General features: G+C 40.2%; 1 long non-coding RNA gene across 1 annotated transcript; it reads right to left on the reverse strand.

The window, feature by feature from the left end:
- Positions 1–5,850: 5,850 nt before the first annotated feature.
- Positions 5,851–23,930, reverse strand: LOC125360831. The gene is made up of 3 exons (XR_007212813.1): positions 23,793–23,930; positions 7,492–7,496; positions 5,851–5,862 (listed from the first exon to the last, which is right to left on the reverse strand). It is a non-coding gene; the product is annotated as an uncharacterized LOC125360831 (long non-coding RNA).
- Positions 23,931–25,219: the final 1,289 nt, after the last annotated feature.

The following is a 25,219-nucleotide window of genomic DNA, read 5'->3' on the forward strand; positions in this document are numbered from 1 at the left end:
CTGCCTAATAAAAGAAGACCTCAACTGTAAGAGAGTGAGTCATTGCCTCTCCAGTCTGACTAGAAGACACCGTCATCCTTCTCAGAATTATACCCTTAAATAAAAGTCTTTGGGTCTGTTGAATTTGCTCTCTGCACTTTTTTTTAACATTCTCATGACTCAATTTCCTTATATATATGTTATCATACACAGAACTATATACATCCATATATAATCAAACTGACTAAAGTCTGGTATATGTAAGGGTAAATTGCAATTGTATACTTCCTTTGAACAGGTAACTTACTGTTTAACAAAATGAATACAGGAAGTTGAAATACGTTTTGTTTCAAGACAGTGAGGATTAATGGGAAAAGTACAGACAAATGGAGAGAGGAAAAGGTGGGTGAATTAAGTCATAATATTCATTGTACATATGTGAAAATGGATCTAAGTAATATGAGGATGCGTGGGGTTGGGATACATGGGGAGAGAGAGTGATGCAAGAGGTAACATTGATCAACATGCATTGTATTCATAGATAAACATCTTGAATTGAAACTGTTTTGTACAAGTACTTGAAGATAACAAAAATGTTAAGTAAGAAAGAGAAATATATGCTTTTTAAAAAGAAAGTGCCCCCTGACAATCTTTGAATCACAGAGACCAATTTATTCTCTATTCCAGCAATGTTCCCTTTGCATCAGTCCCCTCAATTCTAGCCTCACCCCGGGAGACCCTGCAGGTCACATGCTTTTCGCTGGACTTCAATCTAATACTCAGTAGGATAAGTAACTGTTATTGGAATTCACTACTAATGAATGTGAAAAATGGACAAAAAATAAATTGTGTTCTTTGTAGGGAAATAAGACCACCCAGAGAGACTGATTATAGTACAGGCATCTAAAGTTTTGTCCCCAAGATCTCACAAATTTCCTGACAATCCTTTTCAAAAGTACTATTTTAACTTTTCAAACAATTCAAAGCATTAGAACACTGGAAGTATGGTTTATTTAATTTTATGGTGGCTCTGGCCCAGTCAAATAAAGAAGGATTTAGCTTTGATCTCCATTCCCTTTTGAGTTTTGATAATACAGAAAGGCCATTGTCTCCAACAATCTTATTTTTTCTGTGTTGTTGATAATACTGACATATTTAGACATATATAGTAAGTAGATACAAATAATTGCAAAAAAAACCCAAAAACATTTAAACCACTTTCAATCACCTCGGGCTAGCCCTCCTGCAAGCCACCACCCTGAGAAGTATCTTGGTATTACCATAACTCAGGCCAGACTACTATCTTGTAGCTCCTACCCACGAGAAGGTCTTGCCTGTTTCAAACAAACCAATCACAATCCAACTAATTGCCTAACGTGGGAAGAGGCAACATAAAACAGACCTCCTGGACACTGTGGCAGACAACCCATTTCCGATCCCACTGCCCACTCCCCTTAGCTGCCTCTATTTATGCTTTGTTAAGGAAATTTTATTACCTTATTAGTTAAAACAGAAAGAAAGGAAAACATACACATATGGATCAGTAGGTATCTCTTCATGGACAGCAATCAGCATTCCTAATTTGAGCTTATTCACATGCAACCTCCCTAGATGATTTCTTCTATATTCATGTGGAGGAGCCTCACATCACCTTCCATCCATTTGACATGGATCCGGAGGAGGAAAAGCCTCCTAGGCAAGGCCCAGGGCCTAGACGGTGTTTGCTTCTCCTACTTCTCCTCGCATTGCTAAAAACATGCTTTATAATTAGTATATTTGTATTTGTAACATATTTTCAGGGAGATAAGGGTATTGTAGAGAAGAAAGTGTATGACTATGTGACTGACACAAAAATAACTACTTTCTCACCAGTGGGGGAAATGGCAGCTGTTAAAGCCCAGGATTGCTGCAAGAGGAAAAACCTGCAAGAGAGCTGTATGAGCAACTTAGAAAGAAATCTATTAGTGATGAAGAGAAAGACCCAGGGTCCAACAAGCCTCCCATGGCACAAGCTTTAAGAGCTAGAAAACCCATCTTAAATCCCAAAATTTGGACTTGGTATTTGGGGTCCTACAACCCCATCCACAAACAAGAAACCGTTAATTCCCACCATAGGGGGGACCTTTTTCTGAGGCATATATGATATGAAGTAGGATTTGGAAGGCCCTCACAGGAGCAGCAGTTAATGGGAAAAGGTTGTTGACCACACTTAGCATGGAAAGATTTTTGAACAGGATATTATGACCATGAGGGAGAAAGGAAAGTTAGGATTAATGGCAAAACAGTGAGATGCACAAATCTTTCTATTTGGGAGAGAATAAGGTGGTTTGGAAAGCAATGGTGCACAAATGACTCAACATAAAAAGGAAAAATGGGTAAACAGTTACAATAAGGCTCAAAGAAGAAAATGTATGCAGGAAAATATCCACAAGGAATGTGTATCAATGCCTATTTTAAACCTGACAGTAAAGTAAAAGGATAATGGATTCTAAAGCACAATTACAGAAAAGAGAGAGGCCTTTTGAGGTTTTACAATTACTAACCATGTTAACTATTTGGTTAACTTACTTGGCATTTGGTAGGATAAATAAAAAATAATGCAGAAACTGCGAGCTTTAAGATAAAGAGATGTCTCATACCTTTGACCAAAGCTTTATTGTGGTTAGAAACCCAATGTCTAGTCAGACAGGATATGTTAAAATAACTATAGAGAGCTGAGCAATATGCAAATGATTGGTTAGAGTTTACTGGAAAAGAAAAAAAACCTTGGAGTCATATGTGAAAGATGCTTTCTTTGAATAAATAAATACTTGTATGTAACCATTTTCCTGCTTAAAAAATAGTATAAATAAAGACCTCTGAGCTATTTGGGCCAGAGACTAACTCATCACTTTTGATTCTGCAGCTCTCACTCCTGTACCGACTCCACACTCCTTCTTGGTACCCTGTTGACTGCTGAAGCTGGTCTTCCATATCATGGCTCCAATTATTGTCTCTATGCAGAAGGCTTACAAAGTACAACTCTGTGAGAGATTTACCACTAGGATCTAGATTTGTATACCTGATGGGTTCTCAACTGTTTTCCAGATAGCTTAACGGGATCGCAAGCACATGTCTGAAATTCAACCCATATTTCTCCACCATACTTGCTGCCTTCCATTGTAGCTGTTAATGGTGTCACTATATACCTTTTTGAGTGACTCACAAAACTAGTGTTGACCCTTCCTTCTTTCTTCCTCTGTATCTGATCCAACTCAAGATTCTTTTGATTTTCTCTCCTAAATGTCTCTTGAATTTATTACTTTATCCTTTTACAAACTACTTTCACAGCAGAACAAACTAGGCCCTCGTGAGCTATAATGCAACAACCATACAACTGGTCTACCTAATTGCTCTGTTGTCTTCCATATGGAAACACTTCCTAGAAGTTTTAGATCACTTTCAATTAACAACACTCTTTATCAAAAGCCTAAACCCTGACTGTTTTCATCCAAAAGGCCAACTCTTCATCTATTCCAAGTCACTATTTCACTTTTCTGACCTCCCCAGCCTTCTGGCTCTCTCTCAGTTGTGTATTACATTGCCATGCTAAGGCTTTTTGACTTGCTTATCTTCTCAGTATGTTCACCTGTCTCACTTTGGTTGGTCTGGTGACTTCCGATTTCAGTTTTTGGATCTTACCTCCAGAAAGCCCTCCATGACCTCTCACAGCACTGAACTACTGCAGTTTTGCTATTATTTAATCTGAATTTTTCTTCCATAAATAGACTCTAGGTCACATGATGTCAGAAACCATACTGGGTTTAAGATAATTTTGATATCCTCCTTCTACCCATGTTGTAACAGATAGATAATTAACATAAAATTTCTTATTGAAAGAATGTCAAATAGTGGTTCATTCTTCCCACACACATGAGGCGAAGGCATTGATCTCATAGTATGTTTCCTCTTATAAAGCATGTGATGGCGTTTTGACCCTTAATAAAAGCTTCTGGAATTAATACTGGCTCAAAGTTTTAAAGGGCCATTACATTTCCTTGAGAAAGCACCATGTCAACATGTGATATGGCCTGGCTTTTGTGAGATTTGTAATAACGTCTGTTTTATTATGGCTTTTAAAAACTATACAATCATCAGAATGTAATGAACTCAGCAAATTCTTAATGTGGCCTCTCAAAATGAATCCATTTTGTTCCAAGTGGAAGTTTTAAAATTACATGTGTGGGCATGAACAACATGCTTAACAATTTGCTCTTATCTGAGCAAATGTTTACCTGTATTGCCACCCTTCAGTATTAGGCCATCAAAATAAGATCTAAATCTTTCTAATCATTTCTAAAACATACAGAGCAAAAAGCATGTAGTCAGAAAATGGCAACAAAAATAATAGAGAATGATTCTCAATGTGGGGCATTGCTGATATTGATTAGCTTCAGCATGAACTCACTGAGCCACATAAAAACAAATCCACTATGCCCTATGATCACCTTGGCAACCTCTCTCTAATGTGAGAGTAGAGAGGGAAGAAGAAGACTATATTTATCTGTATCTAACTGCACAATAAAAAAGTATATAAGCTCAAATGTACTCAACCTTTTTGTAAAATGTAGCTACTTCTTCTCGAGAGCATAAATAAAAAGTGCTGTGGGCAAAAGAATGTTCAACATAGGCATTTAAACTGCCTATGCCTGTGAATCTGTGCATATAGTCTCAAATGTGTTCTTATGTATGCAAAACATAAGCTAAGGATATTCGAATCTGCAGCATGCAGTTGAAGCTTAAAATAAGCTGTCAAATGAACTTAATATCCAGAATATATTTAGAACTTAAAAGATTAAATTTCAAAAATCAAACCCGCAATGAAACAACAACCACCAAATCAATAAATGGACTAATGACTTAAAGAGAGACTTCTCAGAAGTGAAGCAATTCTCAACATCTCTGGCCATAAGGAAATGCAAATAAAAATAATACTGAGATTCCACTTCACCCGAGTTACAATGGCCACTGTCAAGAAAACAAACAACAACTAATATTGGTGAGAATGTTGCCAAAAGGGAACTCTAATACACTGTTGCTGGGAATGTTAGCTTGTTAAACCACACTAGAAAGCAGTTTGGAGGTTCTTCAAAACTAAATATAGAACTCCTCTATAACCCAGTAATTCAACTCCTGGACATTTATCTAATAGAACATAAACAGCCATGTTCATTGCAGATCTATTCACCATAGCCAAGATATAGAATCAGCCCAGAGGCCCCTCAGTGGATAAATGGATCAAGAAACTGTACTATACATATACAAAATAATTTATTTATTTATTAGAAAGAATGATATTGTATCATTCATAAGGAAATAGAAAGACAGGAAACAATTAAATTAAGGGAAGCAATCCAGACACAGAGAAACAAAGGTTACATGGTTTCCCTCCAAAAGGTTGACAGGATATACCTATGAATCTATGAGTAACCATGTTAGATGGTATGCAAGCAGTTACAAATGAATTACTGAAGTATAGCAGACTATACAGAGAGCTCAAATAGTATAATCTTTTAGAAAAACTTGGTTAAAGCCCAACAAAATAAGCACTAGGAAATGGGTACATGCAAGAAAGAGGGAGGGGTGAGGGGAGAAGGGTACACAAATGAAAAGGGAAGACAGGGAGAATATAGTCAAGAATTCATTGTATATACCACAAAATTAAGAAAAGTAAGGTAAAGGGTAGGTCAAGGGGGGTGAGAATGTTGAAAGGTGACACTGATCAAGGTGCATTGTATTCATAAATGGTGCTTAAATAATGTTTTTACTTAAGTAATGTTTTTAATTAGAAAGAAAATAAATGAAATGTCAACAAATAAAAGAAGATATCAATAATCTTCACACCTGAGACTGAATTCAAAAAAGAGTGTGGGAATGACAGCTGGCTGGGAAATCTCCATATCTGATTCCACATTCACCAAAACATTTCTACATGCCTGGTACACTATTACCATTCAAATGAGCTTCAACTATTCTTTTTCTAGATTCATTGCAGAGTATTTAGTAGAAATGAGCTGTTAAACCAGACAATTTTGTACAACTTAGAAAGTGAGCACCAGAATGAAGATCTTTGTTTCAAAATCAGTAAGAAGTTTGCTGATTTTAGAAGAAATGACTTGCCATAATCCTTTAGATTCAAGAGAATAGCTTTTCTGTATGCTAAAGTCAGTAATGGTACGTGCTAAAATCTGTTATATAAATGATTACATTTAGTTTTGAAGAATTAAAACTATTTAAAAATCATGTTGTACAAGCTTCACTCATGATGAAAATATTTCAGTCATAAATTAGAATAAGTATGAAACAATCACATATCTCAAAAACTTACATGCGGGCTGGGAATATGGCCTAGTGGCAAGAGTGCTTGCCTCCTACACATGAAGCTCTCCGTTCGATTCCCCAGCACCACATATATGGAAAACGGCCAGAAGGGGCACTGTGGCTCAGGTGGCAGAGTGCTAGCCTTGAGCGGGAAGAAGCCAGGGACAGTGCTCAAGCCCTGAGTCCAAGGCCCAGGACTGGCAAAAAAAAAAAAAAAAAACAAACTTTCATGCAACCTGTTTAACCCATGAAAAGTTTTAACTCTCTTAGTTCACTCTGTATTTCTTTTTCTTTTTTCAGTTGTGGGGCTTGAACTCAGGACCTGGGAGCTCTCCCTGCACTTTGTGCTCAAGGCTACCATTCTACCACTTGAGCCATAGCACCACTTCCAGTTTTATTGTGGTTAATTGGATATATGAGTCTCCAAGACTTTCCTTTCTGGGCTGGCTTCCACCATAACCCTCAGATCTCAACCTCCTGAGTAGCTAGGATTACAGGTATGAGCCACCAGCTGCCGGCTCAACTCTGTATTCTTTTCATTGGATTTTTATTTATTGGTTGATTGCTTTTGAGACAGGGTCTCAGTGTCTATCCCAGGCAGGCCTTTAATTCATCTTCATCCTTCCACCTCCTGAATGGTGGGATTACTGAAATTCATAGGCCTGCTCCTTTTTACTTAAACTAAAATTTTAAAAAAGAGAGTCTATCTAGGAAGAGGTTATCCTGATCAAGATACATTGGATTCATAAATTGACCTGCTGAGTTGAAACTCCTTTGTATAACTACTTAAAATAATAAAAATAATAATCACAAAATATTAAATAAATAAATGCTCCATGAAAATCTAATCTTCTCTTTCCAACCACAACTACACTGGATCACCTGATAGCTCCTCCTGAAAAAGTACTACCTGGGCTGGGAATATGACCTAGTGGTAGAGTGCTTGCCTTGCATACATGAAGCCCTGGGTTTGATTCCTCAGTACCACATGTATAGAAAAAGCCAGAAGTGGTGCTGTGACTCAAGTGGTAGAGTGCTAGCCTTGAGTAAAAAGAAGCCAGGGACAGTGTTCAGGCCCTGAGTCTGAGCCCCAGAACTGGCAAAAACAAACAAACAAACAAACAAAAACGAAACAAAACTACTACTTAACACAATTTCTTTAATAAAGGTTGCTAACATCTTCCTCTTATCTAAAACTTTCCAAGATCTATTGCCAACCTGATTTCCTTGTCTTTATAACTATCCTTTAACCAAATTTTCTGTTTTTCAGCCTACCTCTCTCCATAGTGTCTAATATTCAGTATTTTCTCTTGTACTTATTTTCAGTTCTATCAGCACTTTCTTTATCATATACTCAGTGCCTTGCTCATGTTAGAAATCACTTCTCTCATCTGAGACTTTTTAGTATATAAAAATATTAATAAATGTTCATTGAGTACGAACTACCTATAAGATGAAATCCTTTACCTTCTAAGAAGTTGAGACCTTCTAAGAAAGTGGCAAAAACAAAATGTACACAGTCTAGCATGACAGATCTCATAATTATAGGCAAGAAATAACAAGACAGGACCACAGATTGAAGTCTAAACATCCATAAAGTTAAAGAAAGATTGTACAGAGAAAGATTATCTTACTAAAGTCTATGAACAAGCTCTATGTACCTAAGTGCAAAAGAGAAAAGATGATCTGAATCATGGAAAGGCAACCAGATAAGAAGCATGGAGGCAGTAGAACACATGACTCTCCCTGAAGTGTAAATAGCTGAATAGCACATGGTTGCCTGAGGGCTTGGGAAAGATAGATGTGTGAAGCAAGAGCTATGTGACATATTTCCTAGGTGTTCCACATAAAATCTGCATACTACCTTAGAGATATTAGGATACATTACAAGATGGAAAGAAATGGAATTTCTAAAAGCATTTTTCATTTTACAGACATTGCAGGAACAATGTAGACAAAAGATTAGATGTTAGCAAGAGAGAGAACAGATACCAGCGACTGTTTGCAAATACTTTCAACACAAATCAGTGGTTTCCTATTCTGGGGAAGATTTAACAGTGAGTGTAACCATCTTTAGTTGTCACAGCTAGAGGTAGCACTGTTTCTTACCTCTGGTGGGTAAACACCATGGATATTGCTCAGTGTCCTACAATGCATAGAGAACCCCACAAAATCGCTAAGCCCCAAATGTCAACAGTACCAAGGTTTAGAAACAAGTTGGAATCTGGACTATTTTTTAAGTAGAGGTGTTGGTGAAATGGCTGCTCTATGGAGCATCAACTAAGGTCTATAAGAATGGAAGGACAATTTTACTGTTCAAGGAAAAGAAACAAAATGAGCAGAAATTAGTTCTCAATGTGCTAGAGAAAAATAGGAAAGAATTTATAGACAAAAATTTGAGCCAGCACTTGTGGCTTAAACCTATAGTCCTAGAAACCTGGGAAGCTGAGAAGAGAAGGATTAATATTGGAGGTCAGCCTAGGGAAAAGAGTCCATGCATCTCCTTTTCACATGCCTGGGCATAGTGACATATCCCTGCCATTCCAAGTTGCATAGGAGGCTGAGACTGGGAGGATAGTAGTTCCAGTCCAGTCAATGCAGAATAGTCTCCATGGAGGAAAACTAGGTCTAGTGGCTTATTTCTTGTCCCAGTGATGGGGAAAAAAACCCTCACAGTGAGACAAAGTGAGGCACAGACCTATATGGGAAGGAAAACCCTTCTCTAAAAATCCAGAAAGAAGAAAAGTACAAGGAGGGAGAAAGAAAAGAAAGAGGGTTGAAAGGATGGAGGGAGAAAGGGAAGGAGGAAGGAAGGAAGGAAGGAAGGAAGGAAGGAAGGAAGGAAGGAAGGAAGGAAGGAAGGAAGGAAGGAAGGGGTAAATAGGGGTAGAGGGAACAACGGAAAAAATTGAGGAAGCACCTGTAGAGGACCAAAGAGATTAAACTGTACCAAAAACAGTTCGAAAATGACAATAATAATGATGACAATAAAAATAAGTAAAAAGCCCCAAGGAAACAGGCTAGAATAGAGAAAGAAGCATCAGTTCATCACCATCTCTTCATTACAAGGAAAGCCATCAAGAATCTTTTACTGGGCTGGGGATATAGCCTAGTGGCAAGAGTGCCTGCCTCGGATACACGAGGCCCTAGGTTCAATTCCCCAGCACCACATATACAGAAAACGGCCAGAAGCGGCGCTGTGGCTCAAGTGGCGGAGTGCTAGCCTTGAGCGGGAAGAAGCCAGGGACAGTGCTCAGGCCCTGAGTCCAAGGCCCAGGACTGGCCAAAAAAAAAAAAAAAGAATCTTTTACTATTTATCCTTAATTTTCTCCTTGAAGTCAAAGACAAAGTCAACAATGAAATTTAAGGATTATGTACAAAATCAAAAGAGAAGAGTTTTAACTTGTTACTACAGCAATCAGGACAAAGAGCTTGGCTAATTACTACCAACATGGCTAAATTTGGTGTTTATTCTTTCCTTAATTGACTTTTCAACATGTTTAACACAGTTGGAATCCCTGTACATTTGTTTCCAGAACACCACTCACTTAAGTCCTCTCTTGCCTCGGTGGTCTTGCTTCTCACATCTTCTTGCTGTTTTCCCAACTTTAATATATAATTTTGCATATTGGAATGATGCAGACTGAGTCTTAGGTCCCCTTTTCTTATCCATACTCAATGTCATCAAGTATCAGGGCTAATGACACTTTCATGTGCCAGTGGTACTGAGCTAGCAATGTTCATCCCACACCACTGTGTTATATTCTAGACCCCACCCCACCAATTACTTACCAGTACACTCTCTTAGTTTTTCTGAAGAGACTCAAACTCACTGTGAAGAAATCTATAGTCCTGAGTATCCCACAGCCTCCCCATCTAAGCTGAGAGCAATAATATTTTTTATTTGCTTATGTCATGCTTTATCTAATATCCTATATCCAAATGATTGGTTTCAAAATTGGGCCAGTCAGAATCCATTCCCATCCAACTTCTTATTTTCTTTTCCCTAATCTAGGGAACCACTATCTCTGACCTATTAACAACCCTAACTATGCTTATGCCTACATCTGTGCCAGGCCACTGGTATTATCAACAAATATATTCTTGATATATTTTCTTCACACACATACATAACATGCACATACACATAACACACACATACACACACAAAAAGAAAACTATAAAGATGAGATGTAGTGTGTGTGTTATCCAGCTCCTAATGCTATGTACCATAAATGCAGTTGTGTGTCATGTATCCAAAAGAAGCTAGTTTCAAGGAATCTCCCTCATGCCAGATAGCCAAATCTGTAGATGTTCAAATCTGTAGATGGAATAGTATTTGTGTGCAATTGGTGCACATATTATACACTTTACTTATACTTAGCACAATGTAAATGATATACACACATATGTGAGTGTGTGTATGTGTTTGTGTATGTAACTGTTCTAGTATACTGTGTAAGGAATGATGTCAAAGAAGAAATCTCTATCTGCTCAGTATACATACATTTTTTTCAAATATTTTTGTTTCAGGGTTAGTTGAATCCATGTATTCATGGATGAGGAACCTATAGATACACAGAGAGAAAGAGACAGAGAGCACATTATTTTTAAACAAATAATATTTTAAATGAAGAAAATTCAGAAATCAGACTCATAATTTTGAAAACCTACCTGATCAGTAATGTCACCTCTTTCTTTAAAACCTTCCAGTATTCACTCAGAATGAAGAGTATGCCAATCCCAAAGACACAGACCAGATCTGTTCTACCGAACCGTAAGGTCTTTGGCCAATGCTTCAGTCATATCAGCAGCCAGGCTGCTCCTCTAGCATGCCATCAGGCACACACTTGACATGTGCTGTATGCAATGGCTGTCATCATTGCAATGTTGCTCCTTAATCCTTTCAGTGCCTCCTGCTCAGTGAGCCGGTGATGCTTCCTAGTTATATTCAAAGTCACATTCCCACATTCTAGCACTCCTCAACCCCTTCCTTTTTTCTCCTCACATATACATTTTTTTAAATTGTTACCATACAGTTACACAATCCTGTGTAATTCATTCATTTATTAGTTTTTATGCTTTCCTTTCCTATCAGAATGCAACCTTTTCATGGGCAGTAATCATAATTATTTGGTTTAATGGGACAATCTAACTCCCAAGACAGTTTTGATATGCAGAATACATTCATGGAAACTAACAGAAAATCTGAAGATTGACATTATTGCCTACATGAAAACTAACACAAAATCTGAAAATTGACATTATCACCTAGACTGCAGAACTACTGCAATATTACAGATAATCTCCAAGATACTAGAGGAAGAGGAGAAGGAGGAAGAGGAGGAGGAGGAGGAGGAGGAAGAGGAAGAGGAGGAAGAGGAGAAAGAGGAAGAGGAGGAGGAGGAGGAGGAGGAGGAGGAGGAGGAGGAGGAGGAGGAGGAGGAGGAGGAGAAGAAGAAGAAGAAGAAGAAGAAGAAGAAGAAGAAGAAGAAGAAGAAGAAGAAGAAGAAGAAGAAGTCTACATCACCCAGGAAGAAGATAGGAACTATTGGTCAAGGGAGAGGGACACAGTGGAAATGTCAGCATAGTGAGCAGCTGTCCTTGCTCTGTCATGTCTGAGCTGTGGCCAAGTTCCACCTCCTCCCTTCACTGACTTACAGGAGTATGATCCCTCTTCATTAGCTCAATCCTCCTCACTAGCTCTGGAGTACCGTTTCCCCTAAATCTCTTCATACGCAACTCTATGTTCTAAAACATAGTCTGAATTATTTCAGGATCTTTCTGAGATTTGAGATGGGTTTCTTGTGACTCAAAATTTGGGGGGATTGTGTGGCTGTCTCCAATACAATTGAGTAGAAAGGAGAAATTGAAAAAAAGTGGAGATTAATTCATATTTGAGTTCAAAGGAAAAGAAAAGTGTAGAATAGGAAACGTAAGGGAATATAGTCACAGCTGAACATTTGGTGTATATGCAGAATTGGTTCCAAGATTCCCCTTAGAAAATGTTATAGTTGAATTTATCATATATCTTCTTATAGATAAAACCAACCCCACACTACATATACAGAATAAATGGTAAAAAGATTGTTATTCTGTATTATTTAAAGAATGCTGACAGGAAAAATGTCTCTACATATCTAGTATTTTTTTTTTGGCCAGTCCTGGGCCTTGGACTCAGGGCCTGAGCACTGTCCCTGGCTTCTTTTTGCTCAAAGCTAGCACTCTGCCACTTAAGCCACAGCACCACTTCTGGCCGTTTTCTGTATATGTGGTGCTGGGGAATCGAACCCAGGGCCTCATGTATACGAGGCAGGCACTCTTGCCATTAGGCCATATCCCCAGCCCAATATCTAGTATTTTTATCCATTTTTATTTTAATCCATGGATGCAGGATCCATGGAAATGGAGGGCAACTGCTTATTCTGTATCGGGCAGCTTTCTGTAACTGTAACAAGCCAATCAACTTAAAAAGATTAATTTTGGCCTGATTGGTTGTCCCTGTTACTCTTGAGCCTATTGTGTTACAGCCCATCATGGGGTGGGAGGTGGGAAGAAGAAGGAAGTTTACCACTTGGCTAGAGTAGTAGGGAAAATGGAGAGAAGGACATCAATCCCATAATTCATTTCAATGATATTCTCTCAGTGATCTACAAATCTTTCACTAGACATCATTGCTTAAAGGTTTCCATCAACATATTAACAACAAGCTAGAAAACAAGTCTTTATAACACACTGACATTTAGGAGACATCTCATATCCAAACTACAGAAGATATTCAATTAAATCTGGAAAGAATAGGTTTGTGATAAAACTGGACTGATATATGAAGGAAGCTGAGCCATGATGTAGGGAAGTATAGGATGTTTTTTGATCAGGTAACATTTTATTTTTTAAGATGCTAGCATTACAGTAGCCACAATATATGACAAGGACCAGTGTGAAGATGGGACCCAGCTGATTGGTGGAGTAAAGGCCAGAATTGTGAGTGACTGAGATTCTAGACTACAAAATATCCTGTTCTTCTTCTGAGTCTTTTTCTTTTTATCCTGTAAGAAGATCATTGTACTGAGTGATAGCTCATAGAAAGTGTTGCATTGGGTGCTGGAAGACAGAGGTTCTTAGCTTAAAGAATGCATAACGTCATTACCCAAAACAAGATCAATTCTATATAAGAAACACCAAGTGCTGAAAAACTCAATGAAGTAGAAAAAGAAGAAAAAAGAACATAAAATACCTGTGAAGAAATAGGTGTTGGTGATGATCCTTGAAGGATAGAGAGGACTTCAAAACTGCAGCTGAAAGCAGAGCAGGGTCTACCTTCACTAAACTTGAAGTAAATGGACAGGAAGAGGAGAGGTCTTTGTGCAAATGTAAATAGGACAAAAGGGGAAAGAGAGCCCTGAAAGGCACAGGACATACCATAATTACATGGGGTTTCTTAAAGGGATAGTGGTTGGTTGCTTTTAAGAAATAAAGAAATTAAAGCTTTTTGTAAGAATTGTTACACACAGTCTGGCCTCAAGTAACTCAGTAGAACAGGATAGGGAATGAGCCAGCACTGAGGCTGCTGGATTGGTCTAGGAAAGAGAACAAATGAGGACTGAATGAAGGAACAGATAGTGCAGTGTGGTGTACAAATAAAACTAAGGGAAAATGCAGGCATGGGACCCACAGCCCTGTGGAAGGCCAGATAGAGGCACAAGAAGCCCTATAGCTATCTTTTTGCTTAACTTCTCACTCACTATGTGGGAGTAGGGTTCATTATACCTCATTTCTGGGTTGTTAAAGGTTGCAGGCAAAATATGAAACCACCTAGAACCTTCTTGATACTAAAAGATATCCATTGAAGTGAGTGCTGGTGGCTCATGTCTGTAATCACAGCTACTCAAGAGGCTGAGATCTGAATATTGTAGTTGGAATGAAGATAGAAAAGTCCATGAGATTCTTATCTCTAACCAATAAAAACTTTGTAGTAGAGATGTGGCTCAAGTGGTAGAGCAATAAAGCCAAGCAAAAAAGTGAGACCTTGAGGAAAGAAAGCCAGGTGAGAGCAAGAGTATGGCTGTGAGTTCAATCCCCAGTGCCAGCATACACACATACACACACACACACACACACACACACACACACACACACACACACACACACACACTGAAAGAGAGAGAGATCCATAGTGTTTGATTGAAAATAAACACTTGAAACGCTGAGGAATTCCAAGTCGTTTAGAACTTTTCACAGAAATTAGGGCTGAGATACTTTGCCCAAGTTCCACAATCCTTTCTGTGTAGTGTTGTGAAAGGTCCTCACCCTGTGACCCTACCTGTTTACAAAAATCTGTTAAGTTACTATTTCCCTGGTGTTGTACTGTTTTCTTGGTGTGATGTATGAATTCCTGCCCTACACACCCAGGAGCTAATGGCCAACTGAGAAGCAGGAAATGTATAACCACATTCTACAACTCCACATGCAGGACTCTGTGGATGATTGGGGTCATCTGAGTAGTTTAGAATGAAGGGGAAGTTAAATACTCTGTAGTACCCCCTTCCATACCACACTGAGTTTGTTATTTGTCTTTGTAAGAAACAAGAAATGAGTGGCTGATACAGATTCAACTTTATTAGGGGACAGACCTGCTGGGAAGTTCTGTCCATCCAAGTAGGGACTGAAGCAGCAGTGGGCAGGTGTGGGAGGAATTGAAACAAAATTTTAGGGGGCAGTCACATGAGTGCCATTACATGCACCATGGGAATTCAGGGAGAGAGTCAGTTACAAGAAGGAGGTGTTATGTGGACTCTGGGAATTGAGAGGAGAGTCTCATTCCAAGAAGTATAATGAGACTGTTAACTGGAGCACAAATTTGTACATCACACCAGGGAAGCAGTATAGCACCAGGGAAACAGTAAACAGGTGGGGACATAGTGAGGACCTTTCAGAATTAGCAAGCTGAATCTGAGACCTTAGATTACCACCATTTTTATGTATAGGTATAAAAGTGAGAGGCAGAGGGTGGGTGAAATATTCTCCAGCTGCTACCTCCTGGTCACAGGCATTGGTTTTTGGGGTAGAAAGCAGAGATGGCAACCATTCAGGGAGAAGGCAGCACTAAGAGTTCCTTGGTGGTGGACGTGTGTATGGATCTTTGGATGAAATCTGAAAGAAGCAAGGCAGGAGCCAAATAATAAAAAATCAAAAGAAAAAAAAAACATTATTGGAGGGCCTATAAATGGCAGAAGAAAGGGCAGCTATCTGTTCAGGGAAGAAAAGGAAAAGATAGATGAGTTGGCCAATTCCTGTCTCCTTTCCAGACAATCCTAGTGTTGGAGGATCATATCCCTAAATACTCCTGACTGATTAATATCTGGTGACTGTGTAGGTGAGAGCATGGTGTGTGGAAGGATGACATTCCTCTGACCAGTGGGGGACTTAGCCTCAGCACGGAATTCTGACGCCCTTTCCTGGAACACCAGAAAGCCAGTGGGAGAAAACTCCCACTAAGGAGTTTCCTGTGTTTGTTGGCCAAAGGTAGCCACTTGTCATGAGATTCTCCTTCCCTGAATAGAAAGTCCCTGGGTTGTATTGTTTGCCCAACTACTCTGGAGAAGGGCTTTTATGGGTCTGCACAACATTTCACAGTATTAGGGAATTCTATTGTCAAGACAATTGAGCTTTGCGGAAGCTAATTAGAGCTTTACCTTTGCTAATCTGATATTTTGTTGTGATGATATCCATGGTATGAATGGAGTGGCAAATCGTTCTGTTTTGCTCCTGGATTTATGAATTGATCTCTAACTCTATATAACCCTCACATCCCAAAAATAAAGCACGTGTCTTCTCAAAGAACCACATCCCCCGTGCCCTGTCTTCGTTGCAGTTACCTGTGCTTCCACAATGGTGACTGGTTAAAAACAGCCAGTCAGAAACTGGGGTTGGATTGGACTGGTTAAGGGCCCCATGGGATGTCTCACTCATTTCCTGGACTATAGCTGTCTGGAATATAGAATATGGATGGAAGACCCCTGACAAAAAGAAATAGCAGCTAATAGATACAAGTTCCTGCCCAGTTAAAAGACAGACAGGTACAGGCATTAGATAAGTATGCTTATGAACTATTTTCCTTTGACCTCCTGGCTCCTATTAATTTTGAAAGAACAAGTACAAAGTGACTCCATTTAGAATCTGACACCACCCCACTTATCTGCGCAGATTTTCCCAACTGCCTCTGGGTGGACCCTCATCACCAGGACTAGCTCTGTCCTGGTGGGTCTTGAAGGTTTCTTCTTGCTGGGGTGATGGTGCATTTGGTTTTCTTGCTTATTGCTGGGATAGCATGTGCCAGTTTGTATTGCTCATTGCTGGGATGGCATGTCCTAGTTGACTGATGGTATGTCTCATGTTGGAGGGGGAACTCATGACATACCAAATGAGAGTTTTTGCCAGTAGTCCCTTTCTATTCCCAATTAAAGCAACAAGGAGATCAACAGAAATAATTTTCAAGTAGAGCCTACCTGGAACTTGTTAAAAATAAAAGTTTGACCAATAAATACTTTAGAAGTTATTATTCCTTAGTGGGTCTGACTGTAAATGCCACAGAGGATTAAATCTGTAATAATAAAACTCAAACTTGGTTAAAATACCCCTTTGGGTCACTCAAATGTTATTAAACTGAAGAAGCTCATTTTTTTATTGTAATGTGGCATGGCCTCAATACCAATTGGACAATGGATCTCAATGGCCTAAAAGTAGTATTTCAACTTTAAATATCCTTCCAGAATTGGCAGGCTGACTCTGAGAACTTAGAGTCTTCTAATCAGTGCTTCTGAATAAATGTCATGGAATTCTCCTTCTCAAGCTCAGATACAAAAAGACCTCCCTGGGGCTAGCTCACATCCCCCAAAACTATGTCCTAACCTAGTTGTCTAGTTGGAAGTTTCTGGAAGTGAAGGACAGATGACACAGGGAGTGACTATGTGGCCTTATCTGTAGGTCACTGTAGAGCCAGGGGGGCTAAAAGTACCACTCATCCATCAGTCCCTCTCCTCTTACCCTAAGGAAGGGGAAGGAGAAGGGAGAGATACAAAGAATGGAGAAAGGGTAGCCTACTCTCACAGCCAGAGTGCTTGAGAAGAAAAGTTAGAAAAGCACAAGAAGAGAGAAGTGCCCCGTTCCCTACTACACAATATTTATTATATATATATATGAATAACCTGAACCTGAATAGTATCCTAGCCAGGATACTTGATAAAAGACTTCACTTCAATTTAAAACCAAGGGAATAACTGCATGATCTTACATTTCCTTCATGCACTATAATTTTATGACTTTGTGTCAATGGACAATATTCATCAAGTCAGATGACTCCTCCTGAGACCATTTCCATAAAAATCTCCCAAGTGGGAAGTTACTCACAATTTATATGTCTACTAAAACTTCTAGAATGGAAAAAAATGTAGAAAGTATTTCAGACAAAGGCAGCATAATGAGGAAATGTCAGCACTCGTGCAGTGAAGAAAAGAGAGCAACAAAGTTAGACTCTGTGGAGGGAAGAAATATGCTGAAGAGAAATAAAGACTACAAGCCAGATTGTGTAAGACAAAGTTAAGAAATAACCTGACCTAACTGTACACTATGGGATCCCTAAGAAGTAAGATAGAATACACAAAAGCCAGACTATAAAGACAAAAAATTCAAAAGGAGTAAATGTTTCAGTCCATCCCTATCTTGGCCTCAGGGAAGGTTTATCTGTGAAAGCAGTATATAAATGGGAAGATGTACAGAATCGATTCAAAGGATCAGCAGGAAGTGTTTATGCCTACCTTTTGTAGATTCATTCACCTTTCCCCCAAACTCTGTAGTTTTTAATGCAAAGATAATCGATTTTATATAGGCATGAGATAGACGATGTATGGTCACATTGAACAGGACTCTTTAATTAGCTTTATTACATTTTCTTTGTGCTAAGACTGGGGCTTGAAGTCAGGGCCTAACAATCTTGCTTGGCTTTTTCACTCAAGGTGGGTGTTATACCACTTGAGCCACACCTCCACTTCTGGCCTTTTGCTAGTTAATTACAGGTAATGGTCTCTTGGATTTGTTTGCCTGGGCCAATCTCAGCCCCTAGAGTAGCTAGGATTACAGAGCCACTGTCAGTGAGCTCAACAGGACTTTTAACTCTCAGGTACAGTAAAGACCTGGACACGAAGAAATTAACAAGTGATTAAGTAGGATAAAAGAGCCTGGAATGCAAACAATACTCAGAGCTAACTCCTGTCCATGTGGTGGTGTGATTTTGTTACGGGGTTAGAAATGTTACATTATGGGGTTTGAGAGAGGGGAATCCTCATCCCTCTAAGAGTCCACCACTCAGACAGTCTCAAGCAAAAAGATGGATTTATTGGGGAAGCAAAAAGCAAATTGACCGGCCAGGGATGCAGCACAGACTCGGGAGCTGAAACTGCGACAGTGAAAAGCAGGATGACCAGCCAGGGACACAGTGCATTATTGAGAGCTGCCACCATGACCCCAAGCAGTCCTCAAATTGGGGATTATAAAGGTAAAAGTGTGGCACAGATGTAAAGGGTTGGCACAGGGGGAAGAGCAAGGAACAAGCAAGTTAAGCAAGCCATTTACAGAAGCACAATTTTGTGATCAGGTTGACTTAATCTACTGCCCCCAACATTTCCTACTATGTTTCCCTAACCAAGATGGAGTCAGCTGTACTCCCTTACTACCCGCCCCCCTTTTCTTTCAGCCCAGTCAATCCCTTGACTTATTTCGTTAACATTGAGGGGTGTGTACTGGATGCATAGGATCAGTTTTATGTCCCCAATTCTTTGTACAACTGAAAATGCATTACACAAGGGTGAATCCAGTTTCCTGTACCTTTAAGTGCCAAAAGTTGGCCAGTGATATCACTGAGGTCCAGCCCCCAGAGTGCTCCACCTGTTTAAAGTGCTCTCAACTGTTTAAATCTCCATCCAGTTACCTAGGTAACTGGCACACCTGGAGGCAGTTACCTCCCTCCCTTGTCTTAGATCACACCCTAATCTGGACTCACCCTAATACACTTGGATACACCTTCCACCCTAGGCATCCCCTGGGAGTGACTCTCTAGCCAGCCACACATGCTTTATCCAATTTTCTTAGAATAAGTCTGTCAACTCAGAGGAGTGGGGAGGTTACCACAGAAAAAATGAACCCCCAAAATCTCAGCTTCAGCAGATCCAAAGTAGCCTTCCGGCAGGAATCAGCTGTTTATGATGGAGTTCCATCTGCTTTCACCATGGTAGAGGTGCTCAGGGTGAAAATGTAGATACTTCAATGACTGTCAGGCTGTCCTTGATCTTAATCCAAATGGAATGGGCAGAGGCAGTGGCTCCCAGTGGCTCCAATAGACTGTCACACCTTCTGCTGAGTTGCCTGCAACTTTTCTGGATACACTGCAACTTTCTGCATAGACTCTCACAAGTGGAAGTCTCCACTCTTGTACATTTGTTACCAGTGTTTTCCATGCCTCTAAGTCATCCTGCCTCATCTTGCCAAAAATGACTCTGGTACCTTGATCTTAAAGGGGAGCTGATGGGCGAAAATCATCCATTCTGTAACTTCAGACTGACTCAGGGACGCTGATGCTACCTAGCCAGGAACATATAACCTTACTTAGCCTACTTTGCCAAGGGGTTGCCAGTATCAGATGTCCATTAGGAGCTTTACTCCAGACTGGAAATAACATAGAACAGTTAACTTTTAACTGCACAGACCTCTTCTTGGACTACAATATTGCAGTCTTTTAGCACTCTGGTTTGCAGGAGCATTTTCCTGGCTGGCTGGGGAAACTGATCTCTGAATGCCTAAATTATCTTTGCAGGCCTTAGACCTCAATAAAGACATGACCTCAAGTTCACAAGCTTCCTTTCCTGAACAGATATGCCAGCTCAAAAATCACTCATTTAGGGCTTTGAGCAGATGCAGGGGGTTGGGATTTTAAACTATACCCCCATTTGACAAACTCAGCTTTACTACCCACTCTAACAGATGACTGACAAGCCCCTGCCCAGTTACAAAGTAGACAGACATGGGCACCAGAAGGGCATTAGAAAGGCATGCTTACAAACTATTTTTATAGTACCTCTTGGCTCTGATTAACTTTTGAAAGGCCAAAAACGAGTGACTCTTTAAGATCTGACACCATCTCTGCCGTCCAAGCAGTGGCTTACTGTCTCTGGATGCTCCATCACTTTTGTCCCAGGAGTGACTTTTTATGGTCGCTGGACTTGGAACTCAGGTCTTGGGTGCTGTCACTCAGCTTTCCAGCTCAAGGCTAGCATTCTGCCACTTTGAGCCTCAACAACTCTGTTCTCAGCACTCTGCTGGCTGATTAGAGAAGAAGACTCTCATAGGGACCTTTCTCTGCATGGGCTGGCTTTGAACCGCAGATTTCAGATTAATGAGTCTTACAAAAGACAACTTTACTCCAATTAAAAGCAACAAGGTGGTCCACATAGAAGTGGTTTTTTAAGTATGCTCTTAACTGGAACTTAAGGGTCAAAGATGCATTGACAAACTTGTAGGAATCATCTGTCCTCTGTGGGCCTGTCTGCAATTTATACAGAAAACTTTCAAGGCAAACTGAAGTAGCAATTAAACAATCATCTTGGTAGCCCTAATTTTTCCTTTATCCAATTTGAAACATTTAGGACCAGTTTTACTTCCAAATTTTATATCTAGAAATGCATTCTTGATTTCTAAAGCCTTCTACTAACCTCTGCTTTAACACTTACACTTTAGCTTTCACCTGCATTTGAAGATCTCTGAAGCCTAGACAGGTACCCATTGCTGCAGGCTGCTTGTTTTAAAAGAGCCATTTTTTTTCTTCAGACTGAATTACTGCTGAAATATCTGAACTCAATTGTGGTTTTCCTTAACTCAAGACTTGTAAACATCACAGTTACAAACACAAGAATCTGGACTGAGCATCTTCACTTTTTCAATACATGCAAACTGCAAAATCATACAGAAATCAAGTTACATCATACAAATAAACCTTTTTAAGACTTCCCAATTCTTAATATCTCCCAAGGGGCAGTTTTAGAAATACCAATCGAATCATTCATTTTTACTATCAGGTTTCCAGTGTTCATCTGAAAACAAAAGACAGGATAAAGGCTTCCAATGGCCTGTCCTACAGAACGGGCATATACTCATCCCACTCCTTAGAGCTTGATGAACTACCTTGGTGCCAGCGTATCCTCTTCCATCATGCCTGGACTTCTCCTAGGGCCTGTCCCATCATGGACTCCCCCCAGGGCCTGTCCTACCACGCACTGACTCCCCCCCAGGGCCTGTGCCACCATGCATGGAGTGGCTAAACTACACCCTTGCCAGATCACCCCTCACTCCTGAGAATAGGCTCACAGGCCTGCCCCAGGTTTTTCCTGTCCTTTCCTATTGATCTCTGAATGAGAAACCCAAGCAGTTCTTTAACACTGATAATCAAACATTAATATCCAAATTTCTAACATTTAGTCCCAAACTTTTAACAGTGGAAATAAATTAAGTTCCTAATGCCTTTTGCTAAGCCAAATAGATGGATGACAATGCAAACAGCCTATGCATTAAGATACCAAGTTTTTCAACCACAAATTAGAGAAATATTTTTAACTGTTGTTTCTGTTTAAGACAATGCAATATCCCTTTAGACTTCAAGAACACCCAAACTTGACCTTTTGAGTTTAAACTTAAACTCACCCATTTTTACATCATGCTGACAGTTTTAATCTTGAACATATTCACACACACACACACACACACACACAAACACTTGTGCAATAAGATCTTAAAGAGCACAAAATTGAACATTACGCCATATATTTTGATTGGGAAGAAATATATTTGCCAATCTTACACTTGCGGGTGATCAAGATAAAGCTTTTTAATAAAGCACTTTACCAGGCCCTATTTTTCCAGGGCTTGCTAGTGTTAGCAAGGCATTTTAGCTTCAAATACATTTCAGCTGGAGAAAGCAGGATTGGGTTTCCCTGGACTAAGACTCAGCCCACCTAGTACTTGACTAGTCTTTAGCCCAATTTACTAGAGAATTTTAGTTATCAATTGACCCTTTAAGTACCTTCAGTTGGAAGAAGGGCAGTTTCCTGAGGCTGAGCTTAGCCTACCAGGTGGCCTATCTTAGGCCAATTTTAGCCAAGAGCACTTCAGGTTGAATTTGTTAACTTTAACTTTAGCTAGTTTTTAGTACAATGTCCTCAGCTGCCTGCACACTCCCAACTGCCTCATTGCAGAAGGGGACACAGCACAAAGCTGGCTCTGATTTTCCATATAGAGACAAAAGACTGACTACAAGAGACTCAAGACTAAGACAAACCCAGAACAAGCCTGCTGAGATGGCGCCTCTCCCACCTTGAGTGAGCCCAACACAACCGCATGCCGAGATCCTGAAATGCTTTAAGGAGTCCTTCAGTGACCCGCAAGCAGGTCTCCTGTTTACTTCCTCTTTCCTCCTCCTGGCACCTCTCACACAGCTCAAAGCCCCCCTTCCTTCTGTTCTTAGACAAATTGATTGGGCACTTTCCAGTGGCTTGGAAAGACCTCCCAGAAGAGTCTGGAGCCACTCCCTAATGGCGAGTCCCAGTCCAGAATCTGAGGTGAGGGCTTCCTCTGGCTCAAGGGGCTTTTCTGATAGCCTGCTGCTGTGTCCCAGGAGCAGCTTTTTGGCTTCCTGGAGAATCTGGCCTTTCTCTTCAGTGGTGAAGAGAACGTCTAAGAGTTGCTGAACCTCAGCCCAGGTGGGTTGATTAGTCAGAAAAAGTTTCTAACAAGCAGGTTCCGAGAAGGGAGGCAGGGGAGGCAGAATGGCTTTTAGCTGTTTAGGAAGCCATGGCCATGATTTCAAGGCCAAATCTGTGATTGAAGTTTTTTTCAGGACCAAGGGCCACCCCTCGGGTGGGCCGTGTAAGCCCGCGGAAAGCAGTCCGTTTTCCTGAGAAGACACAATCAACAGATAAATTTGCTTTTTTTCTTTTCAAAACCTTTAAAATGTTGTAAGACTAGGTCTAGGGGAAGTGCCTCAGCGGACGCCACTTGTCCCATGTCTTCCTATAAAATGTGTCCAATCACAATAGCGAGCAAAAGTAGAATCAAGAACAGACACAGACACAACCCTACACAGAATGAGGAACAAGATCAACACACACATCCTTCACGATGAGGACCTTCTGAAGGGGGTCAAGGCGTCCCATTACCACCTCGGCCTTAGAGAGCTCCTATGTCCAGCTTCTCTCTTCAGGCCCACAAATAGTACACTTTTCCAATACTTAAACACTCTGATCGACCAAGCTCAGACACACACACCTACACCTCCAGAGGTTTCTTTTCTTCGCCCGGCTGTCTTCCCCCAAAAAAAGAAGGTGGTTAAGGACTCTTCCCAGTCAGGGAACCAATGTTATGGGGTTAGAAATGTTATGGGGTTTGGAGAAGGGGATTCCCCATCCCTCCAAGAGTCCACCACTCAGAGACAGTCTCAAGCAAAAAGATGGATTTATTGAGGAAGCATAAAGCGAACTGACCAGCCAGGGCCGCAGAGCAGACTCGGGAGCTAACACTGTGACCTCGAGAAGTCCTCAAATTGGGGTTTATAAAGGTAAAAGCAAGCACAGATGTAGGGGGTTGGCACAGGGGGTAGAGCAAGCAACAACTTAAGCAAGCGTGGCACAGATGTAGGAGATTGACACAGTGGGTAGAGCAAGCAACAAACAAGTTAAGCAAGCCATTTACAGAAGCAGAATTTTGGGGTCAGGTTGACCTAATCTACTGCCCCCAACGTTTCCTACCATGTTTCCCTAATCAAGATGGGGTCAGCTGTACTCCCTACAACAATTTCAAGCTAGACATGGCAATAGGGTCAGAGTTGCTGAAAGGAGATTCAAACTGGGAAGCAGTGAGGGAGATGGATAGGAGGCCAGCATTTGTGTGCTCTGGCCTGTGCCTGGTGACTTAGCCTAATAGGCAGAGAGCTCAGATAGACTAGAGAATGCAGGTCAAGAAAGCATACTTGAGTAGCTAGTGCAATTATGCTATCAGTAAGAATCTTAGTTTGTACAACAATATGACTACCTTCTCCCTTCTTTGAACAATCTCAGACTTTTCACAACTTTATACAAGCATGGAGCCCCCTCCCCATGTCTCTGTCTCTCTCTCTCTTTGAGTGTTTGAGTGGGTGAGGTGTGAGGGGTAGGGGGGGGAGGTGGGGGGGTACTAGGTAATGAAACAAGGTCCTCAAGCACATTAGCCAAGTTCTCTACCACTGAGCTACACTCCCAGACCCAAACTTGACATTTGATTACTACATCAAGCTAAAAAAACTTCTAAATAAAAATCAGAATAAGTCCTTCATGAAAACTACACAAAACTGGGAAGTCATTAGATTCTCCATATTCTAAAATCCACTATATTTTCATGAGAGAACACATCCCATAATTCTTATTTGTATGCAGGTATACCCATCTCTTTTTATTTAAAATCAACTTCAGAAACATGTTTACCTGCTACATACATAGTAAAAGTTATATTTAACTTTATGTCAAAGCATTTGTACCAACTTTAAAATTACATAATTCTCAAAATGTTCTGAACTGGAACGCTCTCTCAACTGAATCCATAAATCCAATTTTTAGCCATGGTTTCTTGTCACCCAATGATTTACATCCCAAGGAAAACTAGAAATATCTTTAACCAAAGCTGCCCATAAATGAACATTGTGTTGTTGTTTTTTCCAATGCCCACAGCTACGGTGTTACTCTATATTTTATTTCTGGACTTAAGCCATGTATAGATTATGAAAAGATTGTCATCCATGAACAGCCCA

Source organism: Perognathus longimembris, chromosome 12, assembly GCF_023159225.1.
Source record: "Perognathus longimembris pacificus isolate PPM17 chromosome 12, ASM2315922v1, whole genome shotgun sequence".
Classification (NCBI taxonomy): Eukaryota; Metazoa; Chordata; class Mammalia; order Rodentia; family Heteromyidae; genus Perognathus; species Perognathus longimembris.